The sequence below is a fragment of the Haplochromis burtoni genome, unplaced genomic scaffold (assembly GCF_018398535.1).
Source record: "Haplochromis burtoni strain Fernald_Lab_line unplaced genomic scaffold, NCSU_Asbu1 Contig_48, whole genome shotgun sequence".
In the NCBI taxonomy this organism is placed as follows: Eukaryota; Metazoa; Chordata; class Actinopteri; order Cichliformes; family Cichlidae; genus Haplochromis; species Haplochromis burtoni.
The window spans coordinates 1,617,133-1,629,629 of record NW_024582409.1 but is presented as its reverse complement, the minus strand read 5'-3'; positions in this window follow the sequence as shown (position 1 = coordinate 1,629,629).

Genomic DNA, 12,497 nt, shown 5'->3' with positions numbered 1-12,497 from the left:
GTCAGCCAGTAAGATGAACTGGCAGAGGTTTCAGTGCTGCAGATGTTAAAGCATCAACTGCTCCACAGTTTTCTGGCCCCGAAGTGTGAGAGGCAATTTCAGGGTTATTAGTGAAGTGACAGCGGTTTTACTGTATTTCATATGTACATCTCCGTGGACACACAAAATCTGAAGTTGCATCAAATGATGTAATGTTTTTATGTGTTTTTGAATACAAATGAAAATCAAAAAATTTAAAGATGCTTTTTATGGTGCCAATGCAGTGTGGGAGCTTTATCTTGTCAGGATTATTTTATTATTATGTATTTAAAGAGGCTAAACTAAAGAACAAATAAAGTGAAGCTTCGGTTTTGGTCATAAAGGGAGAAATGGGGTGGTCAGTCCCAAATAGTCCACCTATACCAACTGTCTGATGTTCAGTGTTATTTATTAGTAGAAAACTTAAATTTTTGTGTTTGCAAAGCCTATTAGCAGTTTTGTTTTTTGCAGGCTGGAGCTTTTTTGATTCTAAACAACTGCTTGCTGCGTTTGGAAAGAGATTGATGAAAGCAGTGAGACTTAACAGTAACACTGTGGGTTGTAAACCTAAGACACTGAGCTAAGCAACACTAAAAGACCACTGAATTAAGGAGAACCACAGAGTTTGGTGGGAAATATCCACATACAAATACTGTTTGACTTCACTAAGAACATTATGCATTCCTATAGCAAATATGTGTTTGGTATTTTCTAATTCTTATGTATTTATTTAGCTAAAGGTTGCACATTAGTATTAGCAGGATGAATGAGAGTGATATACTTCCATGATGGTTGAAGCTGCGTACAGTGCATCCAAAAAGTATTTACAGAGCTTTACTTGTTCGACATTTTGTCAGGTTACAGACTTATTCCAAATTGATTAACTTTTTTTTAATTCTCCACATAATCCCCCATAATGACAAAGTGAAAATGTTTGCTTGATATTTTTGCAAATTTATTAAAAGTAAAAAAATATATATATAAAAAAAAAAACCCTAAAACATTTACATAAGCATTCACAGCCTTTGCCATGACACTCAAAATTTTGCTCAGATTTTCCCACTAACCATCTGTCAGATGTTTCTATAACTAAGTCCACTCGTGGTAACTTCGTTTGATTGTACATGATTTTTAAAGGCACACACACCTGTCTATATAAGGTCCCATAGTTGACAGTGCATATCAGCAAAGTCCAGGAAATAGTCTGTAGATATCTGAGACTGTATTTTATCAAGGCACAGATCTGGGGGTGTATATAAAAATTTCCGTAGTAGAATGAAGATTCCAATGAGCACAGTGGCCTCCACCATCCGTAAACGTATCATCCATAAATGCATACATGTACATATATAAATTTGCAAGGAAACCTTTTTCACTTTTTCATTATGGAGTATATAGTGTGTAGAATTTTGGGTTGAAAAATGAATTCAGTCCATTTTGGATTAAGGCTATAACATGACAAAATATGGAACAAGTGAAGTGCTGTGAATACTTTCCTACACTGTAGGTAGTTATTATAAGTAGTCCTGAAATTTCATTTTCCACAAGAGAGCAAGAAAAGGAAGACCGGTAGTGGTTTAGCAGTTACAGATCAGAGCCCTTACAGTGACATTTAGACAGTATGGTTCAATATTTTTATAGTATTTTGTAAAAAGTCTGGGTTTTATGTGGTGAATGATTGTACGACACGAAACAGGAAGCAGACTGTTTTCCCAAAAAAATACAGCAATTGTTTTTGGAAGGTTTCTCAATGGCATATGGTGCATCAAGTGAAAGCTAACAGAGAAATCCATTCAGTGTTTTTCTTCTATGAACTCTGAAGTAAAAATTCTAATTAAAACAAAATTGTTTAATGGCAAATGCAGTTTTACATTTATTACACCATTCCACTGATGAGATTGAAGCAACCTAAAACACTGTCACATGTTTATTTGTGATTGAAACATTAGATTTATTAGCACAGGATTACACAGGAGTAAATCACATTTTCTGTTCTGTTTTCTGTTTACTGCATGAGCCAAAAGCATATTCATCTTTTAGAGACAAATAACACTAGGCTTGCACATCCTTGTGCAGGGTGTCTCATGGATTTATAATATTTTAGCATACTATTTGTTCTAATCTACACCACTACTTTTGGCCAACAACACTGATATAAAAGGCAGAACACCTGGTGGCTCAGACAACTGTGCCTAGAGACATACGTTTTTATTTATTTATTAAAATCTATTTTCAGTCAAAGAATATTAAAAGGACGCAGTTAAGTCATTTCAGCCCATTGCTATCTTGTATAACAAAAACATGAAACACAGCATCTCGATTAAGGTACACAACCATTTGTTCTTTAAAGCTCTTTGACACATATGCCCCAGTCTTGTGTGTTCTGCATGTTGATTTGCCACGATGTCTTATCTACTGACATTTGTCATCCTTTGTGTTTATGCATGCTATATAAAATCTTTGATACAGAGATATCTTGGAAATACAACCTTTTGGTCTAAGAAGTGTCTTGCTTTTTGGTTGTTGTTAGGGTTTTTGTTTTTTTTTTTGTTTTTTTGGCAGCTCAGAAGACATATTGCTTTTTTTCTTCCTCTGTCTTCTTAGCAGCGTCTCATTAATTAACAAGTGATGTCAAGGAGGATGAGAAGTGGTCGATAGCAGGAGGAGAAATGGTAACACTTCATCTTGTACTCTTGCCAGGACCATGGATAAAGAACGAAGTGTTTGGCATTAGTTCTATTAGTATTAGTTTTAGCATATTGATAATGGGTTTTTAGTTTATTTTCAGTCTTTTATAGAAGTGATCAAAAAAGTGAATTTCTATATTTGGTATTATGCAGTATACTTCTAACTGTACACTGGTTCATCTCATCGTGTAAACAACAGTAACTTACTTACAGACATTTAAATGTAACCTAAAACTGTCACTGATGTGATTTCTACATGTAAATGCATATTGCTGAAGACAGGTTTGATCATTTCCAGTAATCCTCCCACTTCACTTGCACTGAAAAGATACATTTACAGTTCCTCTGTGGCCAATGAATCATATAATTTGTCATCACTGAGTGATTCCCCTCTGAGCTAGTATTAGATTACTACGTCTCCTAATTACTCAGTCTGAATTTGCATAATATTTCACTTCTATCGTCTGAAAGTTTACAAAGTAAAGCTGCAAGCAATTATCTGTCACCATCTTCAGTCAGGAGAATTGACTGTTTGACCCTGCTTGTACAAAAATCACACTTGACACTCGTACTCCTGCAGGCAATGTCAAATGAGACAGCTGGGGCTAACTCAGGATGACACACATCACTGACTACTGCTAAAGATGTTCCATTTGTCAGAAATAAACTAATATTTCCTTTCAGCAAAAGCTCCCTGCTCCACTGCATTTCATATTTGCTGCAAGGCAGTGCTGAATCTATGCTAGGTATGAAAGACCTCCTGTGGTGCGCAGGAGGACAACCAGGGTATTGGCATGCCCTTTGTCCTAGATGTAAGAACCAGTCTTCTCGCTAATGTTCTGCAAAGAGTGTGCAAGAGATTTAGAGCTTCTTGACAGTTTTAATAAGAAACTGGCAATGTTGCCAGACTGAATTCTGACAGGATTTATCACTACTGAGATAACCATCAAAATTCATTTACACAGAAATTGCGATTTTAGAAAAGTTGATCGCGTCTCGCCTTAGCGGCACAGTGCTCCTTGCACAACATATGAAAATGCAGTACATTGCTATACAAAGACCTCTACCCTGTAATGATGCATCACTGTAAATAATTGAATTTGTCTCATGCATTTCATTGTAATGAAAGAACAGAGGAAATCAAAAAGGAGTGTGTGGGATTACACAAAAACAGAGGTATGGAGGTACTATTGGTGAATTAGTGGGTGGATTGCAGGCATATCTAAACCAGCCGTGCATCAACAATAATCTGTTTTGGGTGGCTGAGTTCAAATTAAAAACAAAACATGTTGTTACTATTAAGGAGGATTTTCGTCCCTAATAATACCTGCCCATTCAACAGATGAGCATCACATTAGTGTACAATCACAAATACTAATATCAATATTTTTTTTCACATTTGAAAAAAAATTCTTTTTTTTCTGAAGTTCTGCAAATAAAGAGTCCGTATCTTAGCCTCCAGCATCCCAGCATAGGTTAAACTGGCTTTGAATTAATGAGCTGGAACAACTACAGCAGCGTCATTTTGGTAATGGAGTGTGGACAGAGAGCTTTCACATTGTCTCAGTGTAACAAAGCAAAAAACCAAAGAAACCAAATCAGTTTGCAATACATTGGCACATAAAGGTACAAGGAGCCACTGCATTGCATGATTGAATACTTCTGCTTTATTTTAAAGGGTTGTTTTTTACCGTGGTAACAAAATCAATTATTAATGGAATAAAAAATATACTATTAGTGAGCCCTAAAATTACAAATAATGATAACTTAGTTCATATTACAGTGGTGCTTTTAAATTCACAGTCATTTGTTTGTTTGTCTAAGTGAGGATTTAAGTTACCTGATATTTTTATTTCTATGCCATGCTTTTTTAGAACCCTTTATTTTATACAACAGCTTCATTTGCAGTCTCAAAGTAATAGTAAAGTTAAGATTATTTCTGCCTCCTAACCTAAAATGATCTTAATAGGCAATCATATCCACCATTTTGCTTTAAACCCCACTTTAAAACACTACCAAGCACAATATTGTAAGAAATTTTCATTAGGATGTACATGACTTCCTCAGTAGATGTCTGCTCAGATGCATTGATTTGCTTCCTTAATTAGCTAGTTTACTAACTGGCTCATTCATTTCAATTACTGTCAACAACAAACTTCCAGAAATATTGATAATACCCAATCTTAGCTACAACTGGAAGTCAATTAATGGATGTTTTACGTCTTAATTCTATTATTTTCCTCTCACTGAGTTACATTCTTTTCTTTGACCACACAAACATGGGTTTCATCTTTTCATGATCTAGCCTTTGGTTTACATTTACTCCACAATCCACAAAGTGCAAGATACAGGAAGTAAAATTTAAAAGAAAATGTGGGCCATTTTATTTTGGCTGATTCAAAATCCACAAACTAAAATAAAATCCCAAACAAAGTCCAAAAGGCAATCAAACATAAAATCCAACAGAGTATCAAAAATATCAGAAAGGAATAGTGGTTTAAAAATTGAATTCCACAGGGCAGAAAAATTAACATAAGACACTGGGTGGCAATAGGACAAAGTTAAACACAATCAAGACAATCAACAGATGCTAAGTAAAACTCAAAACATGACACAAGGGGCACCGACTAACAGAGAAAAACAAGAAATACCAAGAAAACCAACTAAATGCAGACACACGGAAACACAATTTAACTAGAATGGTTAATTCAAAACAAAAAAGAAAACTCAAGGTAGTACATAACTGAAAGTCTTCAATAGATTGGAATCAAGTAGAAACCAAAGATTCCAAAAAATGCAGAGTGTCAAATTCACTAAGGAATATCAGGAAATGGATTGGGACTCATGTAGCACCTTTCTATTCAATTTGAGCACTCAAAGCACTTTCTGCTAAGTCTTTCTCACCCATATAGCACTTTTTCTGACATTCACTCACACACATTGATGGCTGCATGCTTCAGTATCTTGCCCAAGGACACTTTGACAGGATCAATCTATCGACCTTCTTATTGGTAGACAATCCACCCTACCACCTGAGTCACAGTTGCCCCCAGAACTGGATAAATACTTAACAGTGACTACAAATACAAATACAAAAACTAATACTCAAGACTACTACCACTATAGATACAAGAATCACCAGAAAATACAAGTTTAAAGCTGTTTATATAAGGGTATACCCATGTTTCCTGTAGTGCAGTGATTATGACAGCATAAAGTATCCAAAGTTATTTGTCTTGTATTTAAAGTAAGAATATCTTTGTGTCTCTAGCATAAGCTATAATTTGATTAAAATTTTGGACCACACTAAAACTTATAACATTGAGCTGATAGTGCTTCAAACTTGTCAAGTGTATCAAGGATCAATTCCCCCCCACCCAAAGCCCCATCCATTCAACTTTCATTCATTGAAAGGGTTTTTCATTTTTGTTGCAAGCAGTTTGATGTTTGAAATTGAATGTATTCTTGATGAGGGAAGCTGGGAATTGGCTGGCTGTCAGATCAGCACTATTATCTGCCTTTTAGGTTTGAAGCAAATTAGACTTGGAGTCCCTAAGGTGCCTGGACCCTTGCATGCTGGCAGTGTTGAATTCTCTGAGCGTGTCACTTCCTTGATGGAAATTCACTTTAATCAGAAGAAGATTCACAGCCCCACTGGACTTGTTCACAGCTTCTAGATTTGTTTTCAGGGCATGCCAGAAAGCATTTTTTTTTAACTTGAAACTAAGAAATGTATGAATGAGAAACATATCTGACCAGTCAGTCATCTCAAGCAGGCCGAAGAAACGTTTATTAACGAAAAATCAAACAAACCTGATAGGCCCAAAAATGACGCAGACATATTTTGATGCAACATGCGCCTACTTTATAACAGAAATGCCAAACTATGATTGTAAGAAAAGGGAGAATTAAAAAAAAGATATATAATTTAAAGGAAGATGTGCACAATCAGTGTCTGACATAATAATAAATGTATGATAACACAGTTAATGGAGAACCATTTTTATGGACATATTTGGCAACACCAAATACTAGCACACAGGGGACTGGAAATGTCTAGTTTAAATTTTGTTTGTATTTTTTTAAAAAGTTTCAGAAAAATTCAGACCGTTTGCTGGATTGGAAGCTAAATTGTCTTGTTAGTACATCTGCAGCATATGTCACCAAGTTTTCTAAGCTGGTCTTTGATGAACCATATATGTTGCTGTTTTTCCTTTTCTGACCTCATTCAATGAAAAGGGACATGGTCATACAGTGCAAACACTCCTAGGGCGAAAGATTCAAAAGAGTAATCGTATTCAACCAAGTGAATTTGCCTCTGATATTAAATCACATGATTCAACATCAAAGTTAAAAAACAAAAACACAAAAAGCACAAACATGATGATAACATGATCACAATGACAGTTTGCACTTTGGCACTAAAAGCAAAGTACAGAACAGGCTGATTGGAATGAATTATTGAATTTGACCAGAAGCAAGGCAAAAGCTTTACAGTTTATTCTGTAATACCTTTGCTGTCCTGTTCCATCCTTGTCTTCAAGGAGGGTGGTGCAGCGTTTAGAACTGTCACATCACCACAAAAAGTTTCAAGGTTTGAACCTGCTGGCCAGTTTGGGGCCCTCCTGGTCGAGGTTGTTCTCCCTGTAGGTTTTCTGTATTCTGCCTAGAGTTCAAAGACATTCAAGTTAGGCTATTAGGTGATTCCAGCTGTAGTTGTTAATATATGTGCATGGATGATTGCTCATCCCTCTTTGTTCACCCTGTGACAGACTGGCAACATCTTCAGGGTCTTCTAGGGTATGCCTAGTATCAACTGCATCAACTCTAAAGTGGATAAAGCCGAAGATAAATTGATAATAATTATTGTCAAGGTTTATTTTTGGTTGATTTTGTAGTTGTTGTTTTGTTTTGTTTTGCTTTGTCCAGAGACCACGTTGGTTACTGTCAGGTTTGGATTACAGAAACCCAATGGCACTAACCGTGCAGTAGCGTTCTTAAATTGGTTAATGTGATCATCTGATGATTTTTATGTGGATAAATTTGTGAGAACCTGTCTGCTAATCAAGTTTCCCAGGAGGGACAAAAATAAATTAATGAAAAAGAAAAAAAAACACAGTCCAACAGCAATTTTTATATAGTCACAAAGTTCAGTTATATATTTATGCTCATTGGCACAAATTCTCCAAATGTGTTTCTTCCATTCAATGTGCACTGCTCATTCACTTCAGAGACACACTTTTGACACACTTTTCTTTGGTGTTATTTTTTGCTGTTTCCTTACTTTTTTCACACACCTCTTGGTTAGGGGCAGGAAGGATTTGGGTAAAAATACTGCTATTACTTTAAAGCTCATCTTTTTAGGTTGCCTGGGTGATGGGAAAAAGCACATCCCCAAAAACATGGTGCCGGCATGAAACATACTTCCAATTAAAATACATTAGTTTCAAAGTCCTGCTGACTGTCACAAAAAACGAAAAAAGAAAATAAAGACATTTTATGTCCATGCACAGTAAAAATAGATCACATTTCCTCCTGTTTTCATGACTTTGTGTGAGACCAGGCTGCAATAACAGTCGTAGAGAAAAGGCTGTGTCAGGCTGACATTGATTGCTGGGCTGCTTTAGTGTAAAATACATGATTTTTAAGTGCAGCGATTCGTTTTCTTCTTTTTTGGATTTTGTTTCTTGAAACCTTGGAGGCAAAAACAATCCCACCCACTTTTTTACACATGCTGTTTTCCACTTGTTCCTGTCTCTGTCACAATTCAAAATAAAGCACACACAATCAGTGTGCTAAGTTGGACATTTTATGATCACGGTTTGGATCTTGGTCTTTCTTTGCTTTCAATCATCTTGTCTTATCTGAAAGTCTAAGCCATCAGGTGTGTTGTGCCCCACAAATTCCCACAAGTAATTGGACTCTCAGTATATCTCAGTATATTTTCAGAACATCTTCCAGGCACCCAGAATAGGCCAAATCATTATGGTTTCTGGCAGATACAGAGCTAACAAAGGATTAAACCAGAGAGGAGCCAAGGAGTGTCGGGATTTGGTTTGTTTGTCCCAGCTGTGCTGTTTACAACCCCCTGTGCTATAGTCTACTTAAAGACAGCCCAACAGACATCAGAGAGGAGTTGGTGTCCAGGAGTTTTGTCAAGCCTGTCTCCCTCATACTCATCTGCAGGCTCAATGTGTTCGCCTTTGGAGAATGATTGACCACTAGCCTTAGATTGAAATTGATTGCATAAGGGCTATAACAATGAAACGCCTTTGGTATTCTGGCAGTAGCAGTGGAAGAGTGTCAGAGGATTGGGGTACTGCTGTCACTAGAACAACAGGGTTCTTTATTAGCGTATTGTCTAGTGGTCAGATTCCTAAGATCAGAGTGAGCCTTTGATCTTAGAGATACTGTGCTGCTAATTGGGTTGTATTGATCCATCCAGCGCCTGCCCATGTTGGCACAGTCATGATGAATGTCAGTCTGCTGTGCTGAATGAAAAACTGGACTAACCAGCTTTGAGTTCAGCTGGGTTGTCTGATGTGCGGTGCCAGGTTCTAGACAGAGAAGAATCAAACATAAGTGGCAGAAAAGACATCATTAACAGTCTGCTTTAAAGTTTTTTGTAAAACTTGTTGCAAGGTTTCAAACTTCTCGGGGTCCATATCAGTCTTGTTGTTGTATAATAAATCTTAAGCTATTCTTCTATGAATGTTCTTGAGAAATAGGCCTTGCATCAGAAGAAAAAGGTTAATTATTAAAATTATGTTATTTTCAAGCAACATTTTCTAATAGTTATAACAGTAATTTAAACAAAAATGTGGGGGGAGGATGTAAATATTTGTTATATTGCCAAGTCTGACAAATATTTATTCCTAGCAGATTTTTTTCTACTTGCCTCTGAAATACAAATCTATTTGCAAAACACTGAAATGATTGATGAGAAGATTAAAGAGTTCTAAGGGAACATTAACATAACCAAGTGTATTAATTTTAACAGACAGCACTTTATATTCTGCTCTTTTGCAAAAGTTGATTGGTTTGCTGCTGTATTATTCTGATATTGGTGCACAGCTACAGAGTTGTACAACCCCAATTTTTATTGCACATTTCTTTTAGATGCTCTGAGAAATTTTCATTAGATAATAAGTCAGCAGGGTGCATGTTTTCACAATTTCCAAGACATTCACTCCAGGAAAACTTAAATTACATAAATGTGCTACATACTTTGGATTATTTGTTAAAATGGTAGATCCATACCATTGAGGCTGACACAGCCTTCATCGAAGAGTATCTGCTACTGATTCATTATGCTGCATTAAATGCCCATGGAGCAGGAAGGGGCAAAGCTTGAAGGATTGTACAGCATATTAAATTTATCTTGGTGAACCTCAGTAGAATGAAGATATCCCACGAAGTTCAAAATGAAGATATAAAATCACAGCTGAAAACAATGGTGTTTAAGTTCCATGCAAACCTGGGAAATAAATGGTAGAATACATTTCTGGCAGTGACACAGAAGATAAAAAAACAAGTTAATGCACTGTAACTTACTATATGTAGTTTTATGACACACCTGCCCTTGTCTCTCTGCAGTCCCTAATTCAGTTTGAGCATCATTAAATTTAAATATTAGCACATGTTTTAGTAATGAATCTTTTGATATTTCTCATATGTACAACAACACAGCAGTGTTGTTAAGTGTGGCCATATGTGTTTTTACTTGAATCCACCCACAGTCCTCCTAACTCTACTCCCATTAAAGAGGTCAACTATGCAATGGCTAGAGCATCCAAGGTGATCATGTAAAGACAACTCATTAAAATAGCCAGCCCTAGACTGTGCATCTATATATGTGCAAAACTACCCAGCTTGATTGCTTTACTCGTGCTGTCTGCTAGTGTTTTCAGGTTCTGTATGGTGGCAGTCCAGATAAAGATTAGACTGCAATCCAATGATACAAGAATGTCAATTAATTTCCTAAGTCTGCAGCCCCAAGGACAAAGTCATTTGCTCTTTGCTTTTTACAGAACTGGACAGGATTTTGTAATTGATGATAATTTAAAAATGTTAGCATTTTTGCTTAAGAGGTTTTCAAAGTATACCACATTGGGTACATAGTTATACTGTTGTCAGTTGTAGCAGACACAAGATTTGTTTTCCTCTGAGTTTTTTTGTACTTTAACTGTTGATAATTCTTCGTTGTACAATGGATTCATTTCTCATAGTCAACAAAGCACATGGCCCAGAGACATTGTTGTTTCTATTGCAATGAACAATAGCAAGGTGAACAAGAATGAATGATGAAAATCTGCTTGTGGTTTGAGTCTTTCTGTGCCCCAGGCTTGTTAAAAAAATACACAGGGCTTCTGTGGACATAAACTTTACATTGGAATCCTTAGTTGTAGATGCAAATATGCAAATAGCACAGTCAAGGATGTCTTCATATAATGAATAATGTAAAGTATATATAATGTCATTCCAGCCATGCTATAGCATTTAGTAGTAAGTTTCTGGTTCTACAAATCCACAACAGGTGAAAATATACAGCAATTTTCTCAATTTCACAGTATTTGGCAGATTTGTAGGTATTTCTAACTTTGTTATCAGTTGTGACAGCGTGCTTACTGTTATTAGTGTGACTGTCATTATTTCCCCAGGTGATTCTGTCTGTCTGTATGAGTGTCATCATAGCAAAATGTGGTCCTGGAGATAACCTTCTTCAGCAAGTACTACAAGAGAGGTGCTTTACTGTAAAAACACAATACCTTTCATAAACATCAGTCTCGGTTGCAGTTGGATCAAAATGTAGATGGTGTTTGATGAGTGTGGCCTAAATGAGGACTAAATAGTTTATATCTACCATTGTCTCCCATTAGGACACATTGTTCTGCCCTTTGATTTAATGCATTTCCAGCTGAGTATTTCCTGCTCAGTAACATTTAACTGTTTATATAACTTTCATTTTAAATAAAAATCAGGAGCTTAGATTTAGTCTTTGATTTATTTGTCTGACACTTACGCCGCATTTTCATCTTAAATGTCAGTTGCACTTGAACTGCTTTTCATTCTTCTGCAGAGACTTAATGTTCTTTAAGTATCACTTACATGTATTTTTAAATTACTGCTGCTTTCATCTCTTACTTTTCAATTGACAAGATAAATGCTTCACTTACACACTTCACCTTGATTCAGTGCTTACAGTGAAACTCCTTTCATCACATCATTTCAGCTGCTTGCTGAGCTTTATTTAGGATCTGTATTTTGACTGTACCTTAAGCTGTCATATGATTTCACATGTTTTATGTGTCCACTGTAAAATGTCAGGAGCTGTGAGTTGCACAGATGACTCTGCATTTTTCTGATTAAACTCACAAGTAGGTTAGAATCTTTTGACACTCATACTTTCCCTTCATTGTACATTATACCTGAAATTGTAGCTTCATTATGGTGGATGGTTAAGTTGACTTCAATAGCCTCCACTGTTGGAGAGTAAATGTATTAACTATAGCTACTTATCTTCTCATCTAACTACCTAGTTGTATGTAAAGGAGTTACATAATCCAAGCAGAAGAAAAGTCAGTGTGATCTGTTAGAGTTAGTAAGAAAGACATCTAAGATCATGTATTTTGATTTTCATTAAACATTTTCCAAAAATTGGAAAATGCACAAAATCGTAAACTACATGTGATCTGTTTGTCAGTTAAACATAAATGTAACAAGAATTTGTTTTAAAAATAGGAAATTAATTAAATATTAGCTTGAATCTAATGAAAAAAATTTGTAGTACAA